This window comes from Phoca vitulina, unplaced genomic scaffold (assembly GCF_004348235.1).
Source record: "Phoca vitulina isolate PV1807 unplaced genomic scaffold, GSC_HSeal_1.0 scaffold11, whole genome shotgun sequence".
Classification (NCBI taxonomy): Eukaryota; Metazoa; Chordata; class Mammalia; order Carnivora; family Phocidae; genus Phoca; species Phoca vitulina.
In genome coordinates this window covers 31,771,321-31,785,455 of record NW_022589714.1, presented here as the reverse complement: position 1 = coordinate 31,785,455, position 14,135 = coordinate 31,771,321, and positions in this window count along the sequence as shown.

Here is a 14,135-nt window from a genome sequence, read left to right as displayed (position 1 = left end):
GGTGCCAGGGTTGGGCTGGACGGTAGCTCCAGTCCCTACAGGAGGGTTGCCCTGCCCAGACCCATCTCTATACCAGGCATCAGCAGGGATTTCCCCCGTTTCCTCTCTCCAGGCTGCCGGGGCTTCAGGGGCTGCTGTAGGAAAAGGGCTGAGAGCATCTGGAGCATCTACATACTCCACATGGCCTCACAACACCTGCATTTTTGAGACGGTGGGCGGCTTCTCTGTTGTAAACGGGCACGCCACTTAGTCAAAGTGGGGGTTTGACCTCCACCGTGGCAGAGGTGGGTCAATGGAACATATTTTTAACACATATCTTGATGGGAAGGGAAATGTTTACCACAATATGCTCTTCCTTCCTGTGAGGCTTTACCTGGAGGAGCACCAGGTACGCTGCTAGGAGCTGTTGCTCTGCGGGGGCATATTGGGTTTCTGCCCCCTTCTAGAGCTCGCACTAAAATCCTAGAGGTACTCTCTCTTTCCATTGTCTTTGCTATCATGCCCAGCCCATACTTTATAGCATCACAGACACATCTAATTCAAAGGGTAGCTCTGCTTGGGAGAGGCCCCGAGACTTAACCTGCTTCACTAATATTTTCACCTTCTCAAAGGCAGCTTGTTGTTTTGATCCCCAGTTCTATATGTGTCCTTTCTTTACTAAGTGGTATAAGGGATGGAGGTACTGTGCCAGGTATGGAATTAAAGTACCCCCAAGCCCCCAAATCTATACAAAGTCTTGCATCTCTTTCCTGTTCTTAGGGTTTGGATAGCCTTGCATCTTATCAATCACAGATTCCAGGATAACATGCATCTTATCCAACCAAACAACTCCTCAAAACTTTATGATAGGGCCTTGGCCTTGAATTTTCTGTGGGTTCACTGCCCATCTTCTCCCGCACAGATGTTTCAGCAAATCCTGCAAAGTATCCTGCCGCAGAGACTAGTCTTCACATTTTAATATGATATCATCAGTGTAATGGACCCATTTTTATTGATGTGGGGAAGAAGAGGGACAGATCTCAGATTACCATCTGGGAATATACCATGGAGCTGTGCAAGTAGCTTGGAGAAGTATCTGAATGGCCCATTGTTGCCCCTCCCACATGAAGGCAAATTGATCTTATGACTCAGTGGCCAGTGGTAGACTGAAAAAAGCTTTTGCTAAGTCTGGCACAGCTTGGTACATTTCTAGGATGGTGGTCAAGGTATCTAGGATGGTGGCAATGTTGGGCACAGCCACCTGGTTGGGGGGCCATGACATTCGTCAATTTTCGATAGTCTACTATCATCCTCCATGAGCCACCTGGCTCTTTTACTGGCCGTACAGAGCTGTTGAAAGTATTATGGGCAGTATATACAATACCCACCCGATATGGTTCTTGGACAGTTTTCCTAGTTCCTTGTGTCCCCCAAGCAATTTGTACTATTTGACAATGAGCATTTTCAAGGGAGTGGTAGACTTCCTGATTCCCAACTGGCGCATTCCCTCAGCACTGGTTTGATTACTCTAACCTGGAGGCAGAATTCACCAATTCAGGTTTGCAGAGTTTGACCTTGTAGGCTATGGATGCCCAATGTGCTCTCTGGCAAGAGAAACTTTGTGTTCTTAGGGCACCTGGGTGGCCCAGTTGGTTCAGTGTCCGGCTCTGGTTCCAGCTGAGCACCGAGTCTGCTTAAGACTCTCTCTCCCTCTCCCGCTGCCCCTCCCACCTGCGAGCATGCACTCTCTCTCGATAAAATAAATAAATAAATCTTTTTTTTTTAGTTTTTTTTAAGATTTTATTTATTTATTTGACAGAGAGAGACACAGCGAGAGAGGGAACACAAGCAGGGGGAGTGGGAGAGGGAGAAGCAGGCTTCCCACTGGGCAGGGAGCCTGATGCGGGGCTGGAACCCAGGACCCTGGGATCATGACCTGAGCCGAAGTCAGACACCTAACGACTGAGCCACCCAGGCGCCCCTAAATAAATAAATCTTTAAAAAAATAAATATAACCTTTTATTCTTGTGGAGAAGAATGCCCAATTTGTGTTGTCAAAGCGAACTTCCTGACCATAACTATTTGTCCTCTATAACCATCAATGGTGTTCAGGGGACCAGAAAACTTCTGAGGGTTACCGTGCATTAGAGTGCATTGGGCTCCGGTATCCACCAGAGCCATCACCTTTTGATAATCTCCGGTGGACCAGTGAACAGTGAGCTGAACATGAGGCCTCTAACCTCCTTTACTGGCCCTAACCTGGAGGCGATCCTGAGCTGCATCCTATATGGAAGGTGTGGAAGGCACCCACCCCAAATAGGACTGTATCCTTGTGGCCTCTGCTGGAGCAGATGGGACAGCAAGGATGGTGGGGGCCAATGGAACTGGTCTGAACTGTTGTTCCGGTTTAAAGTTTTCCACAGGCCGACCAACAGAGCACTGGATTGCCAGGCTATTTTTTCAGGGTGGAGTCCTGCAAGCAAGGATGTCAAACCACAGTGACGTCCTCATTACTTTTATCAGACCCTTTACAGCCAATTGGAATAGCTTTTCAGCTTTTTGAGTTCCCTCTCTGTCTCAGGTCTTTATCACAGCCCATTCCCACTTACAGGATTTGTCAGTTTTGCCTAGATCAGCGATGGATTGCCCAACATCATCAATGTCTTATCCCACGATTGGACTCAGCATGGATCTCAGCATCCCATACCAGGTACTGAGGGCACGCTGGAGATCTTGGCTTTCATTCTTGCTGTGAATGTGGCCTGATCGGGGCCTTCAAAGACAGGGCCATCAATTCCCTGTCTCATTTCCAATTCTCTCAGAATTTGTGGTACCCTCTCTATAGATTTCCACAACCTCTTGTACCCAGGGAGAGCCCCCTTGTTAGGCCAAGCCTCCCTATGGGCTAGAATAATCTAATCTATAAGGAAGTGGGTCCCTTGAACCCCCGAACATCGCACAGGCATGGCTGGAGGGCAGAGTATGTGGCGATATTACTCGTCTTCCCTGGCTCCTGCTTATTCAGAGAAATGACATGGCCCCTTGTATCCATCCCATAGCTACACTAACCATGCCTGGATACTTACCCTTTGCTGGAATATGGCATCCGTATCAATAAATACAGTGGGACTATATTCTCTCCTCCTGAGTGTTTCCTGAACTGGTGGCTGCCCCGGCTGCCTGGGGTTGCTGTTGCTGTGCTTTTTGCTTTCCTTTGTATTAGGGACAGGATGGCACGGGGCGCTTTGTCCGTTTTTCAACATCCCCCTCAACATCCTCCTCCTTGCTCTCCTCACTTCCCCAGGGATTCCACCTCTTAGCATCCCAACCAGGCTTTGTCGTTAAGTGCTGGGATCTACAAGAAGTTCTCCAACTGATTATCCTGCTCTTCTACCTGGTCTGCCAGCCCCAGAGCCAGCAGGGTAGTGGGTGGACATCTGCACGTCCTTCTCTAATGTCAGCTCTTCTTCCAACTTTCTAGCTTTGAGCTTCAGCCTGGAGTGAGGCATTGGGGTCTGGCCAAATGGCCCAGAGCAGAGGAGAGCCCACTGCAGCAGATCTTCATTTCCCTCTCTCTGCCACCAGGTGCTCTACGCAGTTCATGGGTCCAGCTGGCACTTTCTGGTGTCCCGGCACTCATGTGGTAGTCCACAAGCATCTTACATCCAGGCCACCCCCCTGCATGGAGACCGCTGGCAGTGCAGGATTTCCCCTGCAGATACCCCTTTCCTAAGGCCCATGTCTTTGGTCTCCTGGCTGGATGGCCAATTGTTGGCTTGAAAACACTCTTGTACTCAAGGGCAAGAAGAGACCGAAGAAAGAGGCAGACTGCTCCAGATTGGTAGGTAGCAGGTCTAATAAGCAAGGGAATTTAGATATGAGGCTTGTCTTGGGCAGCCCCAATAGGAGTAGCTCTCCATATCTGCCTGCCTGAATCTGAAAAGTCAGTATAGAGGCCTTAACTGAAGTTAGTCACGTAGACCATCCAGAGAGTCTCAACAACACATCACTATCTCAAGGCTGTCTCCTTGAAGACGTCTCACACTGTGGGAACAGGGGGACAGGGGAGGGGCTGAGGAGCCTCCAATTGTCCATGTCCAACTCAGGTCAACCAGCAATCACATCATCTCAGTGACCTCCTCTAACCCCCAGCCATTCCATTTCTCATTGCCCTTTCCTCTCTGAACCTCTAGCTTATGTCCTGGGCAGCCTGGGCCACATAGTGCAATATACCTCTTCTTTTAAATTATCCCTTCCTCTAAGAGGTCCAGGGCCCAGTCTTCTATTTCCACAACCATCTCTGTGCAAAGGTCCCACACAGTATTCAGTAAATTTTAACTGGTAAATATATATTTTAAAATTTTATGCCCGGTTTACCTAATCTGAAAGAAATGACTTTCACACACGTGAGATGGGCAGAATCCATGGAAGCCTAGCTAAAAACCATATGCCTTGGATAAAGCCCTGATGACTGCTCTGGACAGGCTGCTGAGCTCCTCCCGGGGCACCCCCCAAGTCAGAGGACACAGACAAATTCCTCTGAAAAATACTGGCTGTGAAATTCTCTAAAAGTTTAAAAAATTCTACTGGATATTTACCCAAAGAATACAAAAACACTAATTCGAAAGGATATAAAAACACTAATTTGGAAGGATCTATGCACCGCTACGTTTATTGCAGCATTATCAACAATAGCCAAATTATGGAAGCAGCCCATGTGTCCACTGATAGATGAAGGGATAAAGATGTGGATAAAATATGCAATGGAATATTACTCAGCCATGTAAAAGTATGAAATCTTGCCATTTGCAACATGGAGGGACCTAGAGAGTACAATGCTAGTGAAATAAGCCAGTCAGGAAAAGACAAGTACCATATAATGTCACTCATATGTGGAATTTAAGAAACAAAACAAACAAAGGGGAAGAAAAAGAGACAAACCAAAAAACAGACTCTTAACTACAGAGAACAAATAGAGGATTACCAGAAGGGAGCTGGGTGGGGGGATGGGTAAAGTAGGTGAAAGGGATTAAGAGTACACTCATCTTGACAAGCACTGAGTAATATACAGAATTGTTGAATCACAATTCTGTATGTTACTCTATTGTTCAACAGAATTGTTGAATCAATATGGTACAGCTAAAACTAATATAACACTATATGTTAACTATACCGGAATTAAAATTAAAATTAAAAAATAAAAGTTAAAAAAATTGACAGAACTAAATACATGTATATATTACTAAATATACATTTAATTTATATTTTTAAGAAAACACTGAAACTAGCAAAAATAGTTACACCCTTTCAGAAAACATAAAAGCCACAATAAACTCACAAAAAAAAAGAACATCTGCATGCAACTTAGAATAAACTTATAGGACTGTCCTGATTAAGATAACCCAATATATGAAATAATCTATATTTAATTAAACTCCACAAACATTTATTATATTCCTAGTATATGCTGGGCACTGTGCGAGGAGCTGGGAAAACAGAGGCAATCTGAGTACATGCCTTCAAGTCCCTGGTGGATGGGTTAGGGATAGAGGCTACTTACATTTATGAAGGGAAATCTATAATATCCAAGTGGATTCAACAAGTGTTCCTATAGGTTGCAAAATTCTCTACCTTTTTACATCTATTTGGAATAGAATTCAATTTTAAAACATTCAATTTTCAGAAATACATCTACCGCATAGAGAAAGGTGCCCAGGAGTATTTGCTATTCAGTCCAAAGAACAGGATCTGACTTGTCTATTACACCCAACAGAATATTCTCAGCACAGGAGAGTCTATTTTCAATCTGGCTGCATGATTTTAATATTTCATTTCAATGCCTGCTTCCCAGCTTGGGACAACAGAAGTCAATATTTACACACTGGTTTTCTTAAAGTTCTATGCTCAGACCTGCATCTTTTCCTCTAGAATAGAGCAGTCAAATCAATAATAAGTGTAATTTTTCTTAACATGATTAATCCACTAATTCTTCCTAAGGATAAACTCAGCCTCCACTTAATTCTCCCAACCAGAGAATTTCCAATCAAACAAGAGCTATGTGCATTTGGTCAAGTCTCCTCTTAGCCCCTGTCTCTCTCTGCTCCCATTCCTCCCCTTCCTCTTTTCCTCCCCTCCCTGTTACCCTCCCCTCCTTTAGAACTCAGAGACAGAGTGGTAGGTTGTTAATACATATCCTCCATTTCCTTTTGTTCACCCAGACATTGGCAAGAGATGCAATACCTAGAGAACAGAGAGCAGAGACATTTCTGAATCACACAGTACCTTTTCTGTTTCTGTCTCGTTGTGACTCGAGGGAGAGATTATCTTTCCTTTCTAAATGATCTTGTCTCTCTCTGATGAGAACCGACGACTGTGTTTTCTGGTTAGAGCCCAGCCCATAGCTACTGTGCAGGTAACCCACTCATGCTGGACTGTAACTCACCTAACTCGTTTGTGTCCTGGCCAAACATGCACCAAAGTAAGAGTTCAGAACTGACCATAGGGCAAGTTTAATGATTAACACAAGCTATTTAGGCTTTTTCCTCAGGGACTTTTATTAATGACTAAAGAAAGAGTGTCTCACATTTTTCTCCACTTACTGCATGTGCCCCAGATAAGAATTTTAAGTAAAAGTCCACCCAGTGAGACAAACAGGCATTCAGCAATTGAAAGTATTTGCCAGTAAGTCAGTGGCCAAACACAGGGCCCAAGACACAGGGCCAGCGGAGGGCTGGTCCCCATTCATGAACAGTCTTTTCATCCAGGGAAATGACTCGTGAGTTCCCTGCTATGGGCTGACACTCTCCCTACAGGAGTGTGCGTCTAAGGAAACAGAGAAAGGAAGTGACTTGTTCAAAGTCTTCCTAAGAAAGGGCCCACTAACCCTTTCCATTGTTTTACTTTCCTCCCTCCCTTCTGACCTCGCTTTCTGGACCAAGAAGAGGCCCTTGACTTGTACTCATCACCCAGACCATGGGTCTCTGTCATTGGTTTGAGTCTTTTGATAAAGAATCAGAGAACAAGCAGGCCCAGGAAGTCAACACCAGCCACCTTTTTCATTGGTTCATGTCTGACTTTTCTGTCTCTGTCCCACCATCCATTCCAATTTATATCACCAGCTTCCTGACCATGTCAGCCTACGCCCAGTGGTTCCTGACCAGAAGAAATTCTCATCTTTTCCTGACCTTTCCTTTGGGAGGGGAAACTTTCCAGTAGAATTTGATAGCCCTGAGTCTCCACCTCAAAGGATCATCACAGACCTGGGAAGCATCCCCCATAAGACTAGATTTAATGCATGAGAACATAGCATAACTCTGATGCCAGCCTAGCTGTCAAGATTTTATCCAAAAGCACCCCAAATTTCTTATGGGTAGGTTTACTTTTCCATTCTTAACCAAAAGAATCCTAATGACTTCGGCTTCTGTGCTCTAGGAACGTCCTGGTGGGCACTCAAGCTCTCCTGTTAAAGAAATGAAGAGAAATGAGCCATTTAATATTCCAAGGCCTAAAACAAGAAGTTGTAGAACTCTACAGCGAGTGGTATGCCACCTGAAAGCTTGGGGAGTCTCAAGTACTCCCCTCTGTGAGTTCCCTCATCCACCTCAAGACCCCCAAATCTAGGTATAGATCTAATTTTGCCAAGCAAACACAACCTCTAGACGTCTAATCATACTCCAAATTCCCTCTCATAAAGAAAATCTAAGTAAAGTCTTGAGCTCAGGTCTGTGACCCAATAATAAGGACAGATGTTCCTCAGAAGGCAGCCTGACCATGGTTCTCCTGCCACCACAACAGAGGTAGCCATGCCCACCCCCAGACATTGACACTGTTCCCCAGGAAGCTATTTCTATGAGAGTTTATGAAATCTTGGCACAAAAATTCTTGCTCACGGCTATGAAGCAAACTTGAGGAGGTCAAGGGAGAAAGTCATTCTCTGACCCCTTTCTCTAGGATTCTAACACCACTCCAAATTCCTGGGGACTAGCAGCTCTGGGAAATGAGGGGAGAGGGGCACATGAGAATGCACCTCACAGATCCCCAATTATGAAAAGCATAATCAAATCAGGGTCTAGCTGTTGTGCTCTAAGGTTCATCACCACATCTGGCCAAGGCTGCTTCCAACCAAGGACTGAATGGGTCAGGACTAGCAAAGCACAGGACTCCTCTCATGAAGACTTTGCTTTGAAGGCTCCCCATCAACCTTGCAGAACCTCCCTTAGACTACATTGCAGCCTAGGATGCTTCTACCCACCTCTCCTTCACGTGGGATCAGTTTCCCAGCCTTGCCAGCTCATCCCCACTTTCTCTCTTCAGCACTTCCCCTAGCAAAGTCCTTGCATTTAATCCTGTCTTGGCATCTATTTGTCAGAGGACTCAGACTAACACAGGTACGCTGGAAGAGAACACATTGGCAAGAACTTCAGACATTTTATTAGTCACCCCAGGAGCAGTGTCAATGGAGAAAATCCTTTAGATCATTTTGCAGGCCATGGATCTTAAACAAAGGAAGCCAGAACAAAAGAGGAAGGACAAGGGGATATCACCTTACAAATGCTCTGAAATCAGTGTGCTTGACATCTTCCATCTGAACCTCCAGATCTACTCTCTACCTTCTCTGCTCTGCTCTGTGCCCAGGAAGGGTGACCTGTGTGGACTGCACCAGTGGGCTTCCTTGCCCATTGGCTTCTGGTTGGTTTCACAAATGGAGAACACCACCAGGAGCCCAGGGGGAGGTGCAGAGGGGCAAGATGTGATAAGGGTGTTTTTCCCCCAGTTGCTTCCCTGCTAATCTCGGCTTCTGACAAGGCACCCTTTCCATATAGCGCTCTCTCTCTCTCTCTCTCTCTCTCTGCAAGTTCTGGTAGCCCTTCTCTTTGTCCCTTCAGGCCCAAGACTAACAGCTCCTATCATTGCTAGCTTGCATTTACCACACCATCCCTTATTGCTTCTCCTAAACCTTGACCACACCTCTTAGAATAGTCCCTTTATTAATTTTTCAGCCTGAATGTTCCATCTGTTTCCTACTGGAACCCTAACTGATATATAAGCTCTCAGAGATAGCTAAGTTCCCAGATGGGAAAATGTAGAATTCAAAGCCATCAGAAATTGGATACTACTGTAAATGTGACCTCATAAATACGCCCAGGCTGGCGAGGCCTGGCAACATTTGACCTATACATGTCATTCCCAAACCAGATGCTGCATTTCTTAAGGAAAAAAATTATCTTTATTTCTCTGTACCCTCAAAACATTGTACGCTGTACCTTATATAGTGTAGGCATGATAAAATGCACAGGAATGCCTTGTAAGTCCATCTCCGGAAAAAACACTGAGTGGATGAAGGCCACAGAAGCCACAATTAGGTTTTAAATAGAAACCAAGTCAATGCATTTTGCTTTTTCACTTTCTCTTCATCAAACTTGTTTTTTATATGCTCTACAAAATATATGCATGTTTCTGATAGAAGGCAGAGGCAGACCACGGAGCAGGATATTCATGTGGCCCCTTTGTTTAAGTAAGAACTTCATCTTACTTAGATGAAGTAAGATGGGGAAGAGGAACTCTGAAGCAAGCTTCGCTCTTTTTCTCCAGGGACACATCCTGTGTGACCAGCCATGGTGATCTGGTATGCTGCTTCTATGTTGGCAGACTCCTCCCAGGGCAATTCTCCTTTCACCTGTCTAAAATAGACCCAAGTGGGGCGCCTGGGTGGCTCAGTCGTTGGGCATCTGCCTCTGGCTCAGGTCATAGTCCCAGGGTCCTGGGATCGAGCCCCACATTGGGCTCCCTGCTCAGTGGGAAGCCTGCTTCTCCCTCTCCCACTCCCCCTGCTTGTGTTCCCTCTCTCGCTGTCACTCTCTCTCTCTGAATAAATAAATAAATATAATCTTCTAAAAATAAATAAATAAAATAAAATAGACCCAAGTGGTCCTCCTTCCTTTTCCTCAAGGCTTCCTAGTATCCCTTTTACATGGAGAAACAAAACTAAAGCAATGATATTCTCTCTGGTTTAATATCATATTCCTAATTAAATTGAGATCCTAAAGATAAAGGAATGCAGGCGCTCCAATTTGGGGGGAAACAAATCTGTTCCACCAGAGGGTCTAAGGTATGGGTGACACACCTGCTTCATAATTTCTTCAGATAAGTTTTCTTTCCCACTAAGTAAAATCACTCAAAAGTAATTTGTCATGATTGCCTCTGTCTTGAGTCAGTTTTGCTCATTAAATTATTTTGATAACAATGACCCCATTTATCCAGAAGCCAAACTGTAGTGACCTCCATCATCTCGATGAGAGTCCTGAAAACCAACAAGGTCCCTGGGGGGCACAGGTGAAAACAACTTACAAAGCCTGCACACTTGGGAGTAACATTGAACTGTAGGTAGTTCCTCACACAAATGAGCAGAGCTGACAGGCGACTCTCCCATCATAGGGTCTGAAGGTACACGGTGCTATATGCCTCAATCATCCTGAGGGCATCATTGGATTATAACATTCAACACAGCTGGGTCCCTACCAACAAAACAGAGCAATCAGAAAGCAGTGAAATCAAGTCCATATCTAAATGTAGGATGGCCATCTCCCCCAGTTTACCCTGCCTAGGACCTTTCCCAGGACTTGGGACTTCCAGTGCTAAAACAGGGCAAGTCCCAGACAAACCAAGACGGTTGATCATCCTACATCTAAGAAAACAGGGAAATGAGTATAATACATGTTATATCTTATTCTAAAAAAATTAAAAATTTTATAAAATACATTGGCACTCAAAAGGGGTAGACTTCGGTTGCTCATAAAATTCACTTATGTGGAGTAACTCTATTCTTGTCATGTCAGATAAAATAGATGTTGCAATATCCAGTGCCTTCCAGACTGCAGATACATCCTTTGCTCTGAATTTGGAGCATCTGTGAGAGATGGGGGCGAAACAGCATATGTCAGTTTCCGAGTTACAGTAAAGCTCCTTCTCCCTGGGTTCAGCAGACTTTAAAATAAATCATACCAGCAGGGAGCAACAACACAAAAGCAATTAATTTTTTTCTAGTTTGATACCATGTTACTCTCTGAGTCCAGAAGCCCAGCTGAGATTTCAGAAGTGTATCTCACACTCAGTTGTAAAATTATGAGTGACACTGAAGTCATACATTTCTGCAGCCCAGTAGAATGCTTGCGTTAGCAGCAGAACGTTAAGATACTGTCAAGTTCTATATCTTAGAGGAAATTGTTTTAAAAATGGAAGAAGCGTTTGCCCCTTCTCTGGCAAATGTTGCACAGCTGATAAAACAGCACAGAGTGCAAATACCTAATATGAGGAACATAGAGGTGATAAACAGGAGGGGATTCCAAAAATCTGGAAAGAATTCAGAATTCAACAATAAAACAATAAAAAGAACAAGTTAATGGATCAAATTACTCAGTAAGACTTAAGGCTATTCATGTAGCTGAAGAAAACCATTCAGATGGCCTATTTGTGAAGATATGTAATGTGGCAGTTCTACAAAAATGGTCACAAATTCTTTGTCAGCTATCTCAGGGGAAGGAGAGTCCACGTCTCCCTCCTCCTGAAGCCGGAGGGGCTTGTTACTCACTTAAAACTAATAGAAGGTGTCAGAAATGATGCCGTCTGACTTACAAGGCTAAGTCAGAAAACACAATGCAGTTTTGCCTTGTGTGTTGGAACACTGATGCTCGGAGCTCTGAGTCACCCCCCGTGAGAAATCCAACTACTCTGGGGCCGCCATGTTGTGAGGAAGCCGAGCCACATAGAGACGCTTCCTGTAGGTACTCCACTTGGCGGTCCCAGACACCACACCCATGAGTGAATGGACCTTCTCACCATTCCAGACCCCAAGCATCCAGTCACTGCCAACCTTTGTGTCTTCCTCTCTGAGGCCTCACACATCGTGTTTAGAGACAACCATCCCTGCTATGCCCTTTCCACAGTCTTGATTCACAGAACAGGTGAGAATAATAGAGTGGCTGCTGTCTATGCAACAATAGTAACCAGAATCAGCCCTAAAAGCTTGGAAATAGGTGAGCCCAGGGATAAACACTTACGTGATCCTCTAAGCTCTGAACTAAGAACCACCCCACACTCCTGTTACCTCATTGTTAATTCCTACTCATCCTCGGATCTCCAAATGACCACACCATGGTGAGTTTTCCTCCTACTCTAGATGAGGTTCCCCCACTCTATACATGGTTAAATCTTTTCTTCTTCATTATAGCATTTAATCTGATTATACTTAAATAATTATTACAGATGTATTAAACTCTGTATGCATCATTATTGATGGAGGTGAAATGGATTTCTTTTTCTTCAGTCACTGCCTTCAGTCATGCTCATCAAATCTTTTTTTATTACTTTTTTAATAACACCTCAGGCATATCTCATAGCTTGCAGCTTATATCTATTTGTTAAAACAAATCCAGTCCAGGTTAAACATGAATAAAGTGTGCAGTTGAGTTAATAGTATTATATCAATGCAAATTTCTTAGTTTTATAAAGGTTCCATAGTTATGTACGATGTTACCATTAGGGAAAGCTGGATGAAGGGTACACAGGAACTCTGATTTTTGTAATTTCTTGTCTTTTAAACTATTTCAACATAAAAGTATATTTTTGAAAAAATCCAGTCCATCTTAATGAGTTCCACCTTGTGTGGAGACAGATGCATCTCGTATGTACCTGATGCCCTTAAACATTCAAACCCTATATCCAGTCCCCAAATCTGACTCCACGCCACCAAGCAAACATTTTGGCTCTCAGGTACAGGTGTAAAGGGAGAGCTACACCAGCCAGGACCTGCCATACCACAAGCAAATCAATGAGCACCGGAGGATAACGGAGCAGTCGCTTAGGATTTGGTGAAGGAAAACCCACCCGAAAAGTGGAGATTCATTGGTATGCTGGCCAATCAGGTTTCTGAACCATGCTTCATCCCGAACTTGGGTAATTTGCCTGGGGGCACAACTGCCTATGAACACTTGTCTGAATGCCAATCAGTCTTCCACAGGTGGGACACCCAGTCTCATCACATGCTGAGGGAGCCTTTTTATTTTGGTACACCGTATCTGATACACCATAAGCACTCAACAAATAAAATAATGGAGATGGGTGGATAGATGAATAGATGAATTAATAAAGTCACAAACCACGAACACATTCAATATGTAGACTATGTCTGAGGCACTGAGGCATCATGCTGGGAACATTCACATCCTAAAATAATGCCTGATTTTTTTTTTACTTTTTCAAGATTTTCATTTTCATTTTTTTTTTCACACATTAACTCATATAATCCTTACTGCAGTCCTACAGGTTATTGTACCCTTTTATTGTGACTCCCAAAAATAGGAAGCAAGCTCTTCTAAAGTCACAGCTAATTAATGTGGAATAAGGACTTGGAACAAAAATCCCTGGACCACAGACTCCAATGTGTTTCCCCAGCTGAAATTGGTATACACCTGCTGTGAGAACTGGTAGGCACCAAAGCCATGAGGTAGGCTTAGGGCCGACATGGTGGAGTGAGAGGCACTTAGGAAGAAACTTCTCCCCTGGCCCCCATGAACATCCCCAGTGCAGATGGCCACTCAGCAGTAGTCCTGAAGAACTGGCCCTACAAGGAAAATGTGCTGTCATTAATTGCAATTGTTGGTTTCTCACTTAATGAAGAAACTAAATGGGGAGATGGAAAATCAGAACTTCTGACTCTAATTTAATCTCATTAAGCAAAAAAAGCAAACGTTGATTGAGTACCTGTGATGTTACGCTAGATGCTCTGAGGGCCACAGTGTAGCCTCTGCCCTCCAGAAGCTTTCAATCTATTTGAAAAATATAGAACACCTACAAACAAGGCAGCATAAAGCAGGATGTTGGAAGCGCCCTAGGAGAGGAATGAGAGATAAATCCAGAGTAATCACCTCAGGGAGGACTTGGGAGCCACTGACACCTACATGGGATGCAGAAGGATGGGTGAGATTTCTACGGACAGAGAGAGGAGAAAGGCTGTTTCTTTGAGAAGAAATGGAAATCCAAAAAGTACAGTTGAAAGCTACATACTGAGAAGCAAAGCAAAATAAAGCTGCAGAGCTAGGGCAGGGCCAGCTGGTCTCGGGGAGAGGCTGCAGTGCAAGTTTGAAACGTATATCCATTGA